Genomic DNA, 21231 nt, shown 5'->3' with positions numbered 1-21231 from the left:
GTGTGCAATATTTTTTTTTCTTATTTTTAATAAATGTATTTATTTATCTTAATGATATTAATATAGTAGGCAAATTTCTAAAATAGAAAATTTAATTTAATATCATTTTCTAAACTTCAATTTAAATTTAATTTGAAGGGAATTTGAATTCAAGTAATAATATTTAAAATAATAAATAGGTAATAATAATAATAATATATAAGTTATTTGAAACGGATAACATATAAAAGCAACGTATCTAAATTTTCAAATTGTTTAATTTAAAATTTGTTGAAAAATATTTTCTTTTTCTGCCATTGTTACAACTTTTCACATTGAAAACTTTTTTGATCGAGAAATAGCTGCGCATGTAGCTGCGGCTGTTTGCAAGGGCAAACTGGCTAGGGCAGATGCCAATTAGTCTCCTCCTACCACCTAACTATAACCGTAACTTTTTAAAAGCCCTACCTGAAGGTGCAGTTACATGCAAGCGTCGAGTAGCGCAGAAGTTATTGCGCAGCAAGGACAAAACGTGAAAGAATTTCGGCTTTATAACCGACTACATACCTGCAAGAAGATTAAAAACCTCTCGTTTATTTACCATTTTATATCCACTTCTTTTACCAGTGTTAAATTTAAACAATTTGAAAATTTAGATACGTTGCCTTTATATGTTATCCGTTTCAAATAACTTATATATTATTATTATTATTATTACCTATTTATTATTTCAAATATTATTACTTGAATTCAAATTCCCTTCAAATTAAATTTAAATTGAAGTTTAGAAAATGATATTAAATTGAATTTTCTATTTTAGAAATTTGCATACTATATTAATATCATCAAGATAAATAAATACATTTATTAAAAAAAGAAAAAAAATATTGCACACATCCGGGAGCGAACCCGGATCTTACGATTGTGAAGCAAGCACCTAACGCACGGAGCCGACTGCACTGGTTGCGAGAACCGTTACCGGGAAGGCTCATATGGCGCGCGGCGGTTTGGCCAATTTTCGCAAATTTATTATTTCGAAACTAAGGCCTATTCAATGAAACGCCGGGAGACGTAAACTTTTTTTTCGTCTCCAAAATAACTAAAAAAATTGAGATCAAAATCCAGGGGTCTCTCACTTGGTCCTCCCCTTGTAAGATTAAGATGACAAATCGAGACGATTAACCCTTAATTGGTTTTCATGCATGCGTTAGCGCACGTTACAGTCGAATACGCGTCGTCTCTTTGCATCATTCCAATCAAGTGCTTCTTTTTCCAAACGCACGCATTTATTTTTAATCAGATTGGGAAGTTGAGTTAAACACGTACATACATGGATGAAAACCAAGAGAAACTAGACAGTGTCACTGCTGCAGCGTCCATATCTCCTACACCTTCCTTTTCTTCCTTCTTTCTCTTTCCATACGTCTATCTACTATTCGCCGTATCTTTGTCCACACGGTTTTTCCTTTACGTTTGTGGTACGCGCGCCGCGCCGCGCCACCGCGAGAAGAAACCCGCCTGGATTTAATTTAACTTGAAGAGGTCGCGCGCGGAATTTTAATCCCGTCCGTCGTCTTGTCGCATCTCGCCGTTGTATGTAGTTGCCCGCCGATGATTCTCCCCGAGCTGTCTCCAGAATGTCAATGCAATAACGCGTTGCGTAGTTGTCATAGGTCGATCCTCCGGTATTATTAAACCGCGCAAAAATGATCCGGCGAATGATAACTTGATATCTGTGCGAGTGAATATTTCAATAGTGATAAAATTAAAAAAAAAAAAATGTTCATAAAGCCTATAAGCAATAGGTTGCCGAAATTGCATCACTTTTGACATAAAAGCTTATAACTAAGAAGTTATAAGAAACATTTTTAATTTTCTTACGTTATATAATAATAAAGTACAACATTTCTCTTTTCATATTTATTTTTTTTTTCAGAATTTTATATATTGTCATAAATTTTTAAATGACGATTTTTAAGAAGTAATCAAAGAGTGTGATTTAGGCAACCGATCTCTTCAATCACGCATCACAGGTTAATATTACTCTTTTTAGGGTAAAACGACACTTTTTCTTCTTTCTTCTCGAACAAAAATGCATTAGATAAGCATACTTCTTTCTTAATATGGGAGATAAATACCATAAACTAAATATAATTTCCATCAATGTCGTCATTTCAATAACTTATTAATAATACTGCAATAACATTGCTACATTACGGCAAATTTGTTACAATATATGCTCTGTATGATTATTATATTTAATTTTATATATATAATCACGATCAAAGTAATAGTGCAATTTGGGAGACTCAAGCATTTTGTAAACTTTATTTATTTAATTTACAAATAAGAACACAAAGTTATTTGAACTTTGTCAATCTAATTTTAATAATATTGTGATCATTACACATTATCAAAATTTAGATTATTTATTTTACTACTACCTTTTTTCCCAATTAAGCTATGAAATATGTTGAAAAATAGCAACAAAGTTACGATTTTTCTATAAATATTAATAACAAAATTTTTATTGTTCTTAACACGTTGAGTTCAATGAAGGATGATAGTGATGTTATGTAGTTTCCAAATAATTTCACAAAGAGTGAACAAGTACTGTGGTTGAATTTATACGCGAGGTGGTGCGATTTAGGGGCCGGTGCGATATCGACAACCTTACCCTATCACGTTATAAATTATGACAAAAACGTATCAGAAAAGTATCATAAATATATATCCTAAACAAAATATTTTTCGGAGAACTTTAATGTAAATATTGATAAATTTATAAAATAATGGCATATGAGGGTTGTCGATTTTGTCGCTTGGACTACATGCACAAGGGACAGGGTGGAAGGTAATCAGAGGGCGACAAGAGAGAGAGAGAGAGAGAGAAAGCGGAAGGGGAACAGCGTCGGAAGTAAGAGGAAATCGGAGGCATTGGCGAACTCCCGTTGTCAATGGGAAGGGCGAACAAAGAAACCGCGGCGGTATTAATAGCGGAGTTCTCGACGAGAGTCGGGGCGCGGGAGTGAATCGAGTCTAGCTGGCTGGTTAACCGACAACGAGGACGACGTTACTGGCGCGGTAACGAGCTTCCCGGAGACTAAATAATGCCCGGTGCCCTTGAATGGCCATGAATCGCCATGCCGCGCGCCGTCTGCCCTCGTTCTCTTCTTGCGTCCCGCGTTAAATTACGTACGTCGCGTCTTTCATACCTGTTTTCTTTTTTTATTCCCTGTTGTGAAATCAGCAATACATATCAGGGTATGCTTAAGTGTAAAAGCGCGCTTTCTCGCAGATTTCCTCGCGCTTTCAGTACAAGTACATATAGAAATGCTCGCAAAGCGGAAACGGCGCGCGCTTCGCGTATAATTACATAGATTGTCCCGACTCCGGGCTCTTCGCAATGCGAGCTGTTTTTCCCAACGTGACTTCGCGCCGTACCGGGAAATTGCGATCGCGTCGCGGCCAGTTTCTGCGGAAGCTGTGGCTTGCACGCGCATCAGTCTTCTCGAATATGGTACAGCCACGAGTCTGCAATAACGAGCTTTCCGTCGGCGTGATCTCGCTGTAATCGTTTCCGAGCTGACAGGAGAAATGCAGAATGCATATTGTTTCACATGCGTAGCAGACAAAGAAAAACTGCCATTAGATGTAAACGCGTTTATTAAATATTTTTTATATGCATTTCAATCGTATGATTGATTTGCTTACTTCTCTAATGTAAAACATGAAAATTTCTAATGCAAAATGTATTTCGATACTTTATACTTTTAAATTTTAAGTAATATCGAATTGTATAAAAATTTTTTTTAATTATTCCTATATCACCACAGCTGCTGTTCAATATTTCGCCAATTTAATTAAAACAATAGAGTTAAACAATTTAACTCACAAAATGTTTTTACAATGTATTACAATGTATTTAGCTTAAAAGTTTATTACTTACTAGGCACGTACGTGCACATAATAATTCATATAAAATATTGCTTACTTGAAAACTGAATAATTTCATCACAAAAGCGGGTTGATTAAATGTAGTTTTTTTTTAATCACACGTGTTTTGTGTTAAAATAAAAAATTTTGACACATATGGAAGTTAAAAATAACAAAGAAAAAAAATGTTACAACTCAAGAAATTGGTTTAAATGTAAATATTAATAATTAATATTTAATATTTAACGCTAGTGTAAATGCAATTGAAACTTTTTTTTAAGGACTTGATAAATTAAATCCAAATCAAATATCCTCAATTTTGAAATTAATTTTCATAAAGTGTTCGAATCGCTTTTTAAATTCAATCGAGTTTTACATCTATTGTACAATCTTTATTTAGCGAAGCAGCAGAAACGCGCCCTGATTGTTCTAGCCGATATATTTAGGCTCGTTACACTAATGCAATTTTGTGGTCGATCCTCGATATCCGCCGATCGAATTGCGAGAGAAAAAAGAAAGAACCCGATGGAGCAATATTGCACTTTATACATCATATTGCTGCAGTAACGAGCTTGCGCAGCGCGCGCGATAGACTAAATCATGGCAAGTTATTGAATCGCGGTTAGAACATTAGAACGCATTCATCCATGAACGCCTTTTTTGCGAGCGGCAACAGAAACTGTTCGCAATAAAATCTATCGGAACCGCTCAGACAATTGATGATTCGTATAAGAAATACAAAAAATGCGCCATATTTAACCTGGCAATAAGTCACCTAGTTCTTTTTTCACGAGAAACAATCGCCTAGAATGATTTTTATACTCTGAACTAAAAGTTATTGTTATTAATTATATACTATATTAACGATTGCTATATAATTCAATAATATTTGAGATCATTATATATACAATTTTACTCAATATTTTTTGAAAGTAGTAACGAAAAAGAAAAAATAGACGTGGATTCTCCATCAGTAAAGAAAGAAGAAACTGTACTGTGCTTCGTTTACTATCTGCTGTATATAAAAATTACCTCAAGTGACTTCTCGAGTTAAGATGGTGCAACAATAAGGACCAATGGTTTCGAACTCCATCTGCGAATTTTTCTACTTTTTTTATTTTTAAATAGTATCTGGGAAATGAGAGAAAAATGGACTCGTCTTCGTTTACGTTGCCGGTTTAAGAGCTCGAAATCTAATTGTATCGTCCGTGTAAAGACGCGCGGTAGCGTATGTCCAACGCGATTTTCTCGGGAAAGCAAACATTGTTATCCCTGCCGGCAGCCCACGCGAACCATTTTCACAGATACCATCGGTGCAGCCGCTCGATTCTGCCAATCTCTTTCCTGAAAGACATTCGAGAAAATGCCATTAGGATCACGCGCGGTCCATTGTTCGTCGACTTTTACGAAAACTTTTTTTTAGCCCATCGCAAACTGGTATATTTATACGATGTGTAGAATTTTTCCAAGTCCTTCAATTTTGTCAGTACCAATTCAATAAAAAGAAAAGAAATTTCGAGTTTGCTAAAAAGATTGTACAGTGTACTTAAAAACCCATTCATTTTTTTTTTGCTAAACTCTTATTTCCCCTATTTCATATCTTAATATTTTACTGATATTAATAGATATTTAGAATGATCATAATTTATAGTAAAATTTTTTCAGATACTGGAATTTATCAATATAAGATTATTATTATTATTAAAATAACAGTAGTACACTGAGAAAAATGTCTGGAGAATAACGATCGGATTATCCCATTAAAAAGTAACGGATTTATACAGATTTATAAACGGATATTTCCGATTATTTAGATCGGAATATGTAGAAATAAACGGATAATTTGTTTAAAAAATAACTGTCACTTTTTAAACGGATTATCCGTCCATTTTCAAATATTCCGATCTAATAATCGGAAATATCCGTTCATTACTTCTTAATGGGATAATCCGATCGTTAATCCGAACATTTTTTTCAGTATTTATTTAAAAGTATTTATTTAAATTCTTATTTTAGACAATCTGTATTTCACGACAAAATTTTTATTTATAATTTTATATGTGGCATCAAGGAGATAGTTTTGAATATCTGTAACTTTTATTATTGTACGGTAAAATAATTAGCTGCATTTTTATAAAAATGGAACTAATTATTTTACCGTACAATAACGCAAGTTACAAATATTAAAAATTGTCTTTCTGATGCCACATATTAGACTATAAATAAAATTCTGTCGTGAAACAAATACAGATTGTCTAAAATAAGAATTGAAATAAATACTTTTGCAAAATTTTGTCACATTTGTTGATATATTTTTCCCCCCAATGCGTCGATGTAGCGTTGAAAAATCTCTACAGTGAGAATTACATAAAACGGTCAGTGTGTATATTCGAGGCAAATAAAAGGAGGGAAAGCGTGTCCGGGTAGAAACGCGACGGACAAGCCTTGTCCCTCGGGACAAATTCGAAATACATTCACGTCTCGTACGAACAAAGTACAGCGGTGGTTGTCGATTCCCATCGGAATTTCCTCTCTTCCGTTCGCCCTTCGCTCGTCGGAATCGAAATGCCGAGTACACTCTTACGAAACCACCGACTTCCGATTTACATTACTCCCGCGACCGCATGGTTATTCCTGCGAAGGTCAATCCCTTCAATGCCTTCCTGAAGGAGAGATTCTACGGGACGCGCGGCCACAGAACGTCGAGAATGCAAAACTTTTGCTGTTTTTCCCCAGTCAGAACTCACCGCAAAATTTTGGTTACATAAAAGATGTTGGGAAAATAAGTAGAATATTGTTAAATATGCGATACAAGCAGCTAAATTTCAAAGTTTTTTTAAAACGTCATTTTAAGACATACCAAAAATTTGCCAGGAGAAAGAACTATTGCTTAAATATACTCCTGTTGTTAGCAAGCTGTTCTACTTCTTCATAGAATAAAGAAAATTTTATTTAATGCAGACATCTCAAAAAATAAAAAATAATCTCAAAAAAATCATATGATTCTTGTTATTAATGAATTAAAATTATGTTTCTATATAAGTGGGATTATTAATATGTTACAACATCATATCTTTTTAAGAATTGAAAAAAAATACGTTAGCTATAACTTCTTTTACGCTGTGAAAAAGTAAAATAGTTTATATGTTAAAAAAAAGAAAAAAAGTCGTATTAACATTATTTATAAAACGGAAACAAAATGATTTCGCGGTGGACAGATTGGCAGTTACAGATATGCGATTTGTTGTAAACAGTGTGCAGGAAAAATATGAGAAAGAAATGTGCTCGTTTGAAGGGGGAGAGGGACATGAGATAGGAAAAAGGGAGAAAGAGCGCGAAAAAAAAACAGCAACGCATTAAATTCGCATTAACGGCGAAAAGGGCTAGTCGAGGGCGGCTTTCGTTCGCGAATCTCTCGAGTATCTTTATTTTCTCGCTCCCCCTCCGTTACTTCTGTGGAGATTACCATTGTGTTCTTTCCCATGTTCATTCCGAGAAGAAGAGATCCACGGCTATCAAAGGCGCAACGACTAAGTGTGCCTAGGTTTTATTTCGAGAAAGCGAACGTGGTGTACGACGAAAAATGTTACGAAGACAAGACAAAGATATTGAGATGGAACAAGATAAGAAAAATTCCAAGAGAGAGATGTTTCGTACTGTGCGACTTATAAAGCAATTTTATACACGGAAAGAATTTTCTCCTTAAAATTTATCCTTAAAATCATGTTAATCGCATGAAACGCAAACATCGAAGAATTTCAACAGAATTTTAATAAAATTTATGAAAATTATTCGAGTTTCTAATTATAAAACTTTTACCAATGTGAAATGTCTAATCTTTTATTAAATATTTGATTTATTATAACACTTATTTTAAATCATGCATTACTTTAAAAGATAGATTATGTCTTTAGATTTATATTCCATTTGTTATGAAAAAAACTTCTCTGCAGGGACATCACATTATCGCTTTTAAACCTGTTACAAGATAAAATCCCGAGTTCAAAATTTAAATTCGGTTGCTCTTGCGAATCAACTAAATTTCTCGACGTTTTTTTATTTCATGTTGCGATCCATATTCGACTAGACCAGCTCCTGTATTCCTGGTGTTTCTATGTTCTCCCTTTCCTTTCTGCTCTGCAAGACGGTACGAGCGTGCTCGGACTACTAGATACCCCTAGAGGGGAAGGAAACGTTTTCAACTTCAATATATTTTCTGCACGCGTGATCGCACACGCGAATCATATTTCTTCGCGATCTCGCGCAATCGTTGGGAGATGCGACTATCAGAGTTGCTTTTTGAGCCTTTACCGCTCTAAGAAAAAATAATTCTTCACACAAGGTGGAATAACTGAGAAATAAATATGTTCGTTAACGCGCTTCAACTTTTTTTTGCATGTAGTTATATAATAACTAACCAATCTCTGTTATTTAATTAATAGGATTATTGAAACTCAACAATATGCATCCAAACTCAAACGATCTAAAATGTCATATAAAATTTCATTTCTTTAATTAAATAATCAACTTTAACCAATTTAACCTTCTCATCTCGAAATATAAATATATATTGGTACATATGTGTACCGTTCGGGACGAAAGGGTTAACTTTTACTGCGCCTTAATCTCAATTTTGTTTAAGAAAGGAAAATTATTAATTAACCTATTAACCCAAATGAATTAACTTTTCAATGAACTTTTCAAATCTTTTATGAAGGAAAAAAAGGAATTACGTAATGTAAGGACGATTAACGAATGAATGCCGGCTAAAAACGCCAAAAACTACGGAGTAAAATCATCAGGTATAGAAAGGTGCAAGAAACATCTGCCTAATGGAATAAAAACAGTAAGAACTACCGACAGTCCAGTATCGGATCGCGAAATTGGCCGTGTTACGAGCGAGTCGCCGAACAAAATTCTCTTGATCACATCCCGCGGTAACGTAAAAATTACCATACGACGAAAAATGGATTTTTTTATCTGCGGAATGTGATAACGTTCGCAGTAATGAACGATGCGCTCGTTAACGTGTGTGCTATTCAAAGAGATTTTATTTCTTCAATTGAAATATTTTTTTTATTGCGATAAGAACGGAATACGATATCTGATACAATGTAAAATTTATTATATCTGGCAAGTAGAATAGAACTTATTAACGTCATAAAACTTGAATTTCTTTCTGCTTATAAAGTTATATAACATCTCAGGATATTCAAACGAAGTTAATTAAATTCAGAGAGAGAAAAATATGTATAATTTAAAGAAGATACAAATATATTGTGTGTGTATTCTATTTTAAGTGTCCATATCAAACATCTCAAAAATAACGTATTAAAAAACATTAAATTTTTTTACACAAAATTATATAATTTTTGAAAATACAATTTTTCTAATTATTCTGCATGCAAAAGTAAAGTAATATAAAAAATATAAAAAAAATCAATAGAAATAATATAGAATTGATCGCAAGATCAATACAGATTACAAGATATTGTATACTTAATTCTGCCATATTTCGGTATAAAATATTAAATGTCTCGTAAATTATTCATTTTTTGATACGTGATCATACTTGAATATTTTTATACACGGAATAATAAGATAAATTGATGTAAAAAAATAATAAAATCAATTGACGTAAAAAAAAATACAACTTGCTTTCTAAAAGGATATGTAATCGCATTGACATTATACACGCGCGCACGAATGTGTAAAATCTTTGGAGCAATACAATTTCAATTAAATACAGTTATTTTCTATTAGATGTATAGTTATTCTTATAATTCACATTTATAGTTTAAATAAAACCGTCAGTGTATCAATGCTTCAGCCCGCAAATCTATTATATTACTACAGATCCTCAAAAAAAGATGTGCCTCGCACTTTCTCAAATTTTCCGATAATCGTCGGATGTAGCGGTTACAATTATTATCTCCTTGGATCTTTTTCACTAGCTTTTCCTCCCATTTTACCCAATTTCCAAATGTGCTCGAATGAGACTTTATAACTACGGGTGGTTAGACAGATACAGAAATAAAAATGACGAGAAAAAGAGAGAGAAAAAGCAGAAATGTATAGACGGAGAATTAAAAAAGGAAACGAGTACGAGAAGAAGAAACGGCGACAGAAATGTTTAAAGTAGAGAAGGAAAAAAAAGAACTCTTCAACCAACGATCATGACTCGAGCGCGATATCCTCTTTTACACATAACATTATACGTTATTACATAGCTTTTGATGAAAAGATTCTCTCTTTGTATACCAACCACGTTCTATCGCATCCTTCTCTTAACCAAACCATTAAAACTCAATGCATCCTCTATCTCGTGCGTTAAGGACAAAAGTTCTGTAAAAAGCTCTCTTGACGTGTAAGAGTACGAGATGTTTTACCAACAGAATTGTTAGCAAGGCCACTCTTAGTACGAATATTTCAATTTAATAAATAAGCTCACGCGGACGATGATCTTTTTGTACAAAATTATGCACGGGTAATTGAGAAAATTTATCCTTTTAAAATCACATTCGTAGTCGTGGAATAACATCGTGGGATGAATAAAAAAAAATTTTTTTTAGAAAAATGTATAAATTATGATAAAATTTATTATTTTACTATTTTACTGATTTAGTAAAATTTAATCTTAATAAAATTCAGTTTAGTACGTCATTATATTCATTATTTTTCCCAAAAATTCTCTTCTTTTCTTTTCTTTATCATTTAGCACAATTTTTAATACGCATTAGTAGCACAGTCGATTTGGTATCCGGCAAGTGCTAATTAGGCGCACCTGATGTATTTAACCAATAAACTGGTGAAATTTTGGTAATGACATAACCGATTCAATGCATATGTGACAACCGTGCAACGAGAACCAGGAATTCGTATTGCACATTATTACCGGCAAATGCGGGGAAACGGCGTAATCCAAATTTTCCGTGAGAATTGGAAATGTCATTAAATTGGCAATCCGGTGTAGCGGAATTGCCGAAAAATTCTATTAAAATTCTCGCCTGAAACGACGAGAACAGCTTGAAATAGATCGAATGAAAAAAATTAAAAAAGAGAACATACATATAGAAGCTAGGTATATATATGGATTTCGAAATGATCGAGAATTTATAAAAAGAAAAAATGACTTTGTTCCTGATAATTCGTCGATGATACGCGTATCGATGTCGAATTCAATAAGATTACGATTAGTAATCTCGCGAGTTAGATGATAAATAATCGAGTGGTGGCCCACTCTCTCTCTCTCTCTCTCTCTCTCTCTCTCTCTCTCTCTCTCTCTCTCTCTCTCTCTCTCTTTCTCTCCGACAAATTCAGCCCGAAATGGCTTTATCAGTCGCAATTACGGCATTCTCTCGTATTTCCCGCACGCGCGCGCGTGTTTCCATCTCGCGGTAAGTAACGGAGGGGAAGGCGGGAGAAGAGGGCGCAAGGGATGAGGGGGATAGAATTAACTCCATGTGGTAGCCGCGCCCGGGTCCGCGCGGTTAATCGTCAAGATAATTACGCGGAAAATCCTTGATGCGGATGATTATTTCGTTGAAGGGAAGAGAGCTCGACGGCCTTTCATTCTGAGTCAATGAAAAGGGAGTCACATCAAAGCGCATCCGCGCGTGCAGTCATCCACATGTTGGACAGACACACGTGTTGCGCGTGCAGTCACCAAAATTAATACGCGAATGTTTTCATTCGTGGCGTGGCGCGACAGAAACACAGCGTATAGATAGCCGAGATTAGCGGGGATATATAATTAAACGTGAAACAATGTGTAAGTTCAATCCGACTAGGCTTGCTTGTGGAGCAAGTGAATACAATTCGTTTTAAATGTTAAAATCAATTTTTTTTTTAATTATAGTTACATGTTTTTTTATCTCACCACTCACACGACTGTGTGTTGTGCACGTATGTGTGTCAGTTGATAAAAAAAAAAGATTAAACTACACAATAAAAGAAAAACATCTTTCTCTTCGACATATTACATAGTAACAGCAATTTGAAGAAATTTATTTTTCTTTTACAAAATATTCCTTTTGTAAAAACTTGACAAGAGATTTAAATTTTTTCTATTTATTTAAAAATCTGTCGTCTGTATTAATATTTAATGTAACAAATTTTACATTTATTCATTATGTAATTATAATTTTATATGAATAATTATGATAATAATAATAAAATCATAATTACATAATATATTTATAATAATTATTTTCATATTTATTTTCTGCATTATAATTTACGACAGTTATTCTTCTTCCTGTGCGTATACAGTTGACGCTTAATTATTATTCACTGTTCTCTTCTGCTACGCGCGCGCCAATGAAATTCTTAAGCGGCGCAATTTAATTAGGATTTGACTGATATTAATTGGCGAAATAGAAGATAACGGATTGCAGCCCACGGCAGCGGACAAAACGCGGCATGGTGACGTCCGCGCGTTAATGCATCATAAAGTCGCGCGCAATAAATGCACCCGCGGGAATTAACTCGTTCGCGATTTATCTTCTCATTTGCTTGCGCAAAGTAAGACGGACAAAAGGGATTTCTCAGCGAGAAATATAGCGATAATTGATAGCGCGTTTTATCAACCTCGCAAAGATGGCGGAATATCATTATCTCTCCGACGATTGCCTCCGATATTATGATTTTCGCAGAAGCGTTCGTATAACAGAATAATATTTACATTTCATATAAATAAAATAATATTTGTGCAAAATAATTTTATTACTATAAAAAACGATCATAGACCTCCACTTGAAAAAAGGTAAAATAAAAACTTTTTTAAAGATTATAATTCGTAATGTATAATATTTGTTCTTATTTACACAGATTAACTTTAATAAGCAACTTTGGTTTAAAAAGGCAAACTATTTTGTCTTAAAAAAATATAACTTGTAATATTTGATATTACATATACATATGTATAATATACATATATACATAGGAAGTTCAGTAATAATCGCATCATCTCTTATAGACAAATGAGACAAATAGAATAAAAAATTCTTTATCGTTTTACAAGTTTCTCAATAATTAATAAAAAAATTAAATAAAGTAATAATTTAACAATTTAATAAGCACAAAGATTCAGCAAAAGTAAACAACGCGGTAATTAGTGCGTAAATAGATTTTCAATATAGAGATATGTTTACTTCATAATTACATTCATCAGAAAAACGGTCGAACGTTTTTCTGGGTAGATATAATTATGAGGTAAATGTAGAATATAATTAACTTTAGATATACCAACTTTATACTGCAACGCTATAACTACAATATATATTTTAATTAGAGACAAAATTCTAACGATTAGATTTATTGAAAGCGAAGGAAGTGCGGCAAAGCTTGCTCGAGAAACTTGATATTGACACGGACATCCTTCCGTGTTGTCGAATTGAAAAGTTACTAAATAACTTGCTCGATCAAGAGCTTCTGTCACGTCTGGCGGTTCAAAGTGAGTAAGAGAGAGAGAGAGAGAGAGAGAGAGAGAGGAAGAATGATAGCCGATTGGTACAACGTCCATGTTTTTTTTTTCTTTTTCGCCTTACAAAACAGGACAATGCTTTAAAGATCTTCACCAACTTTCTTCTGACGATCACCCACTCCCTCCCTCTTTCTTCCCTTTTCTTCTCGCAATCTCGTCAAAATTGGAATTTCTTTTGTCGACAAAGAGCAAAGCTGTCTATATATCGATGAAGAGCAAAGCAGTGAACAGGTAGCACGAGGCTTTGCAAGAAGAATTATCAAATCGCAACGTTGCGTGCTCAGTCACACCACGCGCTTAATCGCCTCTCTCTCTCTCTTTCTCTCACTTGTATATTAGGTTGAAAACAAAGCAGTTAGGACAGATATTTATAGAACCTTTTCTTCTTAAAATATTCCAAGGAATACTCTCCTTAATATTTTTTGTATATACGTAGAAATCATGCACCTGTAAGATTAAATCAATGCCATTACACACGTAGTGCACATGTCGCGGATGCAGTGCGCGGCAGATGAGACGGCGCGCGGCGTTGACGATGACGACGATGTAACCAGGCCGTTTTCGCATCCCGCAACAAATCGAAACGTATATTTAACGCGACGTAAATTAGTCCTTCGTACATGTACAAAAGCGCGACGCAGCGACGCGACGCTCTCACTTTCCTCCTGCGTCCAACGCGCTCTTTCTCCATCCTCTTCGCGCTCTCGTCTTCTTTCTCGCGACCCCGTATGACGCCGGTTATAAATTTCGCGGAGTTTGGTTCAATGCACCGCGTGCGAGAAGCACATGTGTGAAACCGCCGGTTAACGAGCGGGGCCCGAAAGTCCCGCCATATAACCTTGGCGATAAGTTTAGCAAAATATTATAATATAACCGAGTTTTGTAATAAGCGCAGTTTGGAACACCTTCGGCCTTCCAGGTGCCAATCGAATACTTTTTACAAGTACATATTGAAAGCAAAAGATAAATTAATCGCAGAATGGACAGGATTAGTTCTAAGGCTGCACAAGGAAAACATTAGTATCATATTAGACTTAATATATTCTATTTAATAATCGTTGTTTCATATGATGAAACTTATTTCTTTATATAAGCAAGCTATGTCTCGTTAATGCTATGTATTACAATAGATGTAATCTCACTTCAATATTTAACATTTCGAAAATAATGAAATTCTCAAGACAAAATTTCTTTCTTTCTGTATATAGATATCATTATTTAACTAATTAAAATATTATTTTAATAATAATTATAATTCTCTTCATCATGTACGATGTTTGATTTGTTTCTTGTTCGTAGATACTTCTATGAGGAATGTCCATAATTAACAGTTACACAACAGAAATGACGAGCAAAATGCACAGCAGGCGTCTTACAATTCAAAATGGAATAAAACGCGTGATTCCTGTGCGAAGAGACTTGGGGTTAAATTGATGGCGTTTCTCGCGAGCGCAATTTTTTATGTCCAATTTGAGCGGAAGAGGGTGGACGCGAAAGCGACACGCGCGTCTAATGAATGAGGGCAATCTGGAAATATCGTTTTCCGAGAAACAAAGATTAAATACTTTTAAGTCAGTAATAATATCAAGAATACTTCCCCTATTTATAAATAATTTATTCCCACAATAATATTGAGAAAGAGACGGGACGTGACGACTAACTAGAAGTGAATAGAGGATATTACTTATTATGACAGCTGAAAAAAATTAAGACGAAAGATACCGTCTCTCTCCTGTAAAGAAAAAAATCATGTAGCTTACCTCCATTTTTCTAAGTTGGAGAATTTCCTTAAGTGTGAATATTAAATTTATTCAAATAATTGAGAGAGAGAGAGAAAGAGAGAGAAACCGCGCTGCAAGTTTATACATTCTGCAATTACGAAATGTACCTCCGTATGTAATTACACGTAGTGCAAGAAACTCAAATTTGTTAACTTTTATTCTTCAAAATAAAAAAACTTTCACTCTTCCTACGTAATAGGTATGCGTGATTGCAGACTTTTGATTATACTTCGACAATCGTACCTTACTGACGCACCTAACAATTTATCTTTATCAGAGGAATCGATAAAACGTGGAAGAAATTTATGCAAACACAAATGACGGGCAATTCCATTCGCATAGCCAGAACGAAATTCCCGTAGCGATAGAAATTTTCCCTTGAGAATTTTTCTCGTCAGCTCATTACGCGGACTGACTGAGTATGTAAAAAGTATATAAAATTTCGATAATTTCGTGTGCTCGTCACGTCCTGTTCGGGAGCTAAAGTCACGTTTCATTTCAATCCGGTTTCATTAGGCTGGATTTTCCGCATCGAGCCGGTCTCATTCCTTGATCATTATTCTAAAGTAAAGTAACGAGATTACGCGACTCCTAGAAATATCAGAGCTTTCACGAAAAAAAAAAAATCAGATTGATTCAGTAAAGCTATAAATTGTTATGCAAATTTAACATATTTCTAAAACCCGCTTGCACGTAGATTAATTTTACTCTCGATTTAATTTAATTTATTCTTTTCGAATATTTAGCGAATAAAAAAAGGTAGAAAATAAGTTAATAATCACGATTAAGGTTAAGCTTAATAAATTAATATCGGTGCAAACAAACCTTAAAGCAAATTTGACGACATTAAATCTGCGTGAAAGCAGCTATCAGTACGTTCGAAGAAAACTCATTTTTGTAGATGTTATTGTTACTGCAGCAAAGGGAAAAACCGTTCGTATGGGGAAACTGATTAAAGTCCGCAAATATTCTTTCTTTTTACATATTTATGAGGTCTGCTCGTCGCTTTTCGAAGAATAATAACTCAATCACTTTTGGCTCACATATGCATTTCTCTCTTTAGTAATTTCGTCAAATTACGTATTAAAAATAAAAAAAATTGTGAACTAAAGTTTAAAACTTATTCCATAATTTTAATCTCGATACGTTTTGTTCCGTTTGGCTTTAGAACGTGTCATATAAAAAAACAGATATTCCTCATCAAATAACTATAATTATGTACGACAAAGAAGGTACGTAAAATCTTTTAGCTGCCGCTTTAAGCTACATCGTTGTACGATTTTACACCGATTTCCGTTAAAGTGTAACCTACGTTACTTCGACGTGCGAAAGATCCTTCATCACGTTCACGTTTTTGTACGTTCATAAATATTGATGAATCGATATCCCCTTTTTTCGGACATGCCGGGTTAGTCCGTACAACGGATGTCGACTATGGCTGCTCACTATCCATACATAAATATTCATTCGGCGGTATTTTTCTCTGTCCCACGTGACTCTGACGAGTACGCAGCCGGTTATCCTTGAAATTTGATATCAAAATTGCGCACCAATTTCCACGTCCGATGTCATTCATTTAGCGGAATATCCGCGAGGACGCGATATTTATATGTCTAAGAGAATCTATCTGTTGAAGTAAAAGCAGATGCATATACCTTAATAGTAAAACCATATCACTAAAATGTAACGCCGCCCATTTTGGTAAAAATAAATAAATAAATAAATAAATAAAGATAATTCCGTCGAAAAATCTAGAAATATTAATCAAGCCTAGATGAGAGTTACGAAAGCTTCGGTGAAATTTTTTTCAGAAAAGAACGGCCATTAATAAAAACACTTATTATTTTTCTTAATTAATTACGAGCCCTCTTGCAACGCACGATTTGTACTGGTATAAAATTTATAAAGTTGCGTGAAAATTTTTTGCCGAAAAACTACCGAGATTATCGCACACAATCGCAAACGGCCTTTCGGTGCGTGTCTTCGATCATCCACCTGCTCAGGCCCTCGTCACATCGCTGAGTTTAATAAAAACCGACGATGGCTCCGAGAGCCTTCATAACGCGCGATGCAACAGAACGTCAGTTGCACCTGCAGCCGCCCGAACGTTTAAGATAACTTACGTTACGGTTAACGCGACAATTTACTGCCAAATTTATCGCCCGGACGGAGTCGCTAGCCGACTTACCGTCGGGACGAGCGACATTTGCTTCGAGTTAGGCAGAATCATTAGCTTCGGGTTTCCTGTACTCTAAAGAGAAAGGGAGAGACTCATTTTAGACGCGTCAACAGATGTTTGCGCGCGGACATCTCTGCTCATCAACGGCACGGTGTTTCACGCACACTTCCACATTCGCATCCCAGCATCCCGCTGTCACAATCAAAGCCGCGGATGCGGATAGTCCCGGACGTTAAACATTCTCCGAGGCATTTGTCAGACGACTGACGTTGATAGCGTCGATTTCATTATTTACGCTAATAGGTATTATGCAAATACGTACTACTACATTAGCACGGCTATACACGTATATAATTGTAACGCATTATTCATTCCACAGCGTCAGTGTAATACATCAAATTTTCATATACGATACATACTACACTTCCTTTAATATAGACGGGATTTTCAATTTTTTCATAATATAAAAAAAAGAATTAATAAATGTTTCAATAAATTGATTACTATGTCAAATTACTATGTAACTACCTTTTTAGATGTGTTTTTCTTTTAAGGGGAAGGGAAAATTTGCGAAATTATTTCGGAAAAGGAATAAATGGTCAACTTTCCTTTAATGCGGCGTCTTTTTCATCAATTGTGCAGCCGCGCTTTTTTCGCGTTTTTCTAAACCAATCGCACAAAGGACGAGACAAGGCTCACGCAACACTCAACCGGAAATAATAGGAGCGATTGCTTTATGACTCGTGCATCGTTCGCCACCGATACACAAGTATATACTCGTATATTTATGCATGAGAAAATGCACAGAGGAGAAAAAAAAATTATCCAACTGGTGGCAAAGACATGAAGATCCTATTCAATATTTATAGCCTCTAGAAGTCAACTTGAGGACAGTCAAATCAAATAGCGTTCACACGCGAAAGAATGGCGGTATTCTCAACGAGTCTCATTCGCAAATAATAATGCGACATTCGCCATTGCACAATGGAAGAATAGGTTCTTTCCGGAATAGAATCAGTGGAGAGAAGAGAAGAAAAAAATCAAATTATCTACAATAATCTCGAAAATCCAATCACCTCGACACACAGGTCTCTATTATTATTTATCTCAATTCGCCGTCACCTATGCACGCAATTTCCCTCATCCATCCTCCATTTTCTTCAAGTGCGTCCGTAATCCTTTCAGATTGACTGAGGGATTTTCCGAGAAAGTCCTTCCCGTGGGACAGTCGATCTGATCGGAGTCCGTTCTCGCGAGCTCCTCCTTCATCTTTCTCGCCATATCCATCTCTCCGAACCTTGGACCCCTCTCGCTTTCGCCCTCCCATCTCGTTGCCCTCGCCATTGTAATGAGGAAATATCGGCGGAAGCGTCGCCGGTAGAATCGCCGATGAATTTCGTGCTTCCTTCACCCGGAAAGGGCGCTACTCCCGGACTGGGTTTCCCGGTTTTTCATGCCGATCGTTACCGATGATCTATGGCATAGGTAGGAAGGATCACGCGTCGGCGGCGGCCACCTCCACCTCCCTCCTCCTCCTCCAGCTCCCTTCGAGTGATTTATTCTAGCGGCTACACCCGGAATACTCACGAAGACTGGTAAACACGAGAGATGAGGACACGGGACCCGCCTCCTCCCCTCGTCGACGGATTTATCGTTATTTTTCGGCGCTCCGTTACTTCGCGGCTTCCGCACCGTCGCCATTGTTCCGCCGATCGTGTATCAACGGCGAGGCTGAGCGTTAAATCTAAGCATTTCGGCGCGTCGCCGCGCCCGCGCCGCACTGGCACGAAATCCTTAGATTCTCGCTTTCTCGATCTTGGCCGGAGCGACGCGGTCGGACAAGTGGCGGGGGACGCTCCCCTGCTTTTGCGGTAGTTTCGGGATACGAACGAGGGTGGAATAAAGCGAGACCGAGAGCAATATAGATCTCTGTGCTACGAGGAGTACATTTTTCAGAAGGAAACGAGAGCAAGAGAGAGAGAGAGAAAGAGAGAGAAAGAAAGAAAAATCTAAAATACGCTACAGTCGAAAAATTAAATACGACGACGACCAATTCGATTTTTTTAGAAACTTGCAAGTATCTCGAAAAATTTTAAAAATATAATAAATTTAAACATTATTACTTCTTTTAATTTAAAAAAGGTTGATATATCATCGTATTTAACTCTCTTACAGTCGTGAACTTTTATTTGTAAACCCGTTGTTCCATAATTTTAATAGCAAAAGAGCGGATTAATTACAAAAAAGTTAATATAATCCTTAAAATTATTATGTTAGTTCTAAATTTTTCGTTAATATTATTAATACTTTATATAAAGACTGGGCATTTTAGCGTTTTAATTAATCAAATACACATGCGTTTATATTAAACTAAATATTTTTTCTAATTAAATTAAATTGCTACAGTTATTATTATTTTTATTATACATTTTCTCTAATCTTTATTTTCTCTCGTAAAAAATAAAAGGCTCAATAATGTCTGCGATTCGATAAAATTATCGTGTAATAAGCATTGTTACAACTTACCGACAATGGAGAACGTCTACGAATCAGTTAAGTTCATGAATCATACCTGAAACAAAAAGGACAAAAATGTAATATCTCGGCAGTAGCAGAATCTCTTTCTGTATTATCTATTGCCCCTTGGTACGGTCGATTAAGACGGCCGCTTGCGCGCGCGGAGGAAAAACGGTACGGACAAAAGCAAGCGCAATGAGATCGAATTAGAATCGATGATGAAATTGATATAAAAAAAAAAAAGAAAAAAAAAGAAATTGGCATTGGTACCGTCTTTGTTCGCAGAAAATGACCGCTTGGGAGTGGTTTCTTTCAAGTCGCCATTCACGCGGGACATAATAGATCGCGGGTTGACGACCGTGCACAAGAAATGGACACTGGAAATGGGTAGGCATTATACACTTTGCGTGTACAAAAGAAAAGAGAAAAAGGTATTGTATTCTTCTGATACTTTGTCAATTTTGAATACTATCGATTTACACGATTTAAACTTTCGAATTTTCCAAATCGTAAGCCTTGAAAAATTTTTGTAAAATTTTATATACGATGCAATTTCCTTATCGATACTTTAAATGTACTTTGTCGATTTTCCAGATTTTTTCAAGTTTTTTTTTATGTAAATTAAATGTTTGCAATAAAGTATTTTATTTAAATTTAAATTTTTAGTAATTACAATTCCTACAATTTTCATTAAAGAGACATTTTGAAATAATATTTGAAAAACACATAAGTCGGAATATATCTTAAATACAGATATTTTTTTAATAATTTCCAAAAATGTATTCAAAATTTTAAGACGTCTCCTAGACGAGCGTCCCCTTTCGAGTGTTATAATGCTTTCTGAGATGGTACTTGCTGTAACACGTATTTTCAGTTTCAAGGTACGAGCGTTAGAAAACGCTCTGAGACACGCCACGTGTCTTCCTTAGAGCGTAACTAATAACGATCGATCAATCTATAAGCAGCAATATATTACGCGTAATCGCTAATGCCCGATTTAACGTACCTCGACACAGATTGCACGGTTGGCTACTTTTACTATGTTTACTTTTCTTATTTTCGTATTGATCGGCATACGCTCACGTCATATGATTAGCCACGAAGTACTTTGAATAACAAAAACTTTAATTGCGTTTAAAAATGTAAATAATGAAAACTGGTTCTCGAGAAAGATTAAAAAGATTAACCTAATCAGTGTTTATAAACAAAATTACTTTGTTAAAAGAACATTGTGCAATTATAAATTGTACATTATAGATAAGTTAAAATAAAAAATTAGACAAAAAATTACATTCTCATAAAAAGATATTAATCTTGTTTATATATAATTTAACTTTTTTAAAACTTTAATTTGA

General features: G+C 35.1%; 1 protein-coding gene across 6 annotated transcripts in view; it reads right to left on the bottom strand.

Annotated features, from left to right (window-relative positions):
* LOC105202522 (slo-interacting protein 1) overlaps positions 1-21231 on the bottom strand; it is a 205665-nt gene that overhangs the window by 49548 nt on the left and 134886 nt on the right. For 4 of the 6 annotated variants that reach the window (XM_026135841.2, XM_039451213.1, XM_039451211.1 and 1 more), the window contains one exon: positions 19886-19931. The exons of the other annotated variants lie outside the window; for them this stretch is intronic. The gene's annotated coding sequence lies outside the window, so the exon portion shown is untranslated. The remainder of the gene's footprint in view (positions 1-19885; positions 19932-21231) is intronic. 6 annotated transcript variants of the gene reach the window in all.

The sequence above is a fragment of the Solenopsis invicta genome, chromosome 6 (assembly GCF_016802725.1).
Source record: "Solenopsis invicta isolate M01_SB chromosome 6, UNIL_Sinv_3.0, whole genome shotgun sequence".
Lineage (NCBI taxonomy): Eukaryota > Metazoa > Arthropoda > Insecta > Hymenoptera > Formicidae > Solenopsis > Solenopsis invicta.
This window is presented reverse-complemented; position numbering and strand designations above follow the sequence as displayed.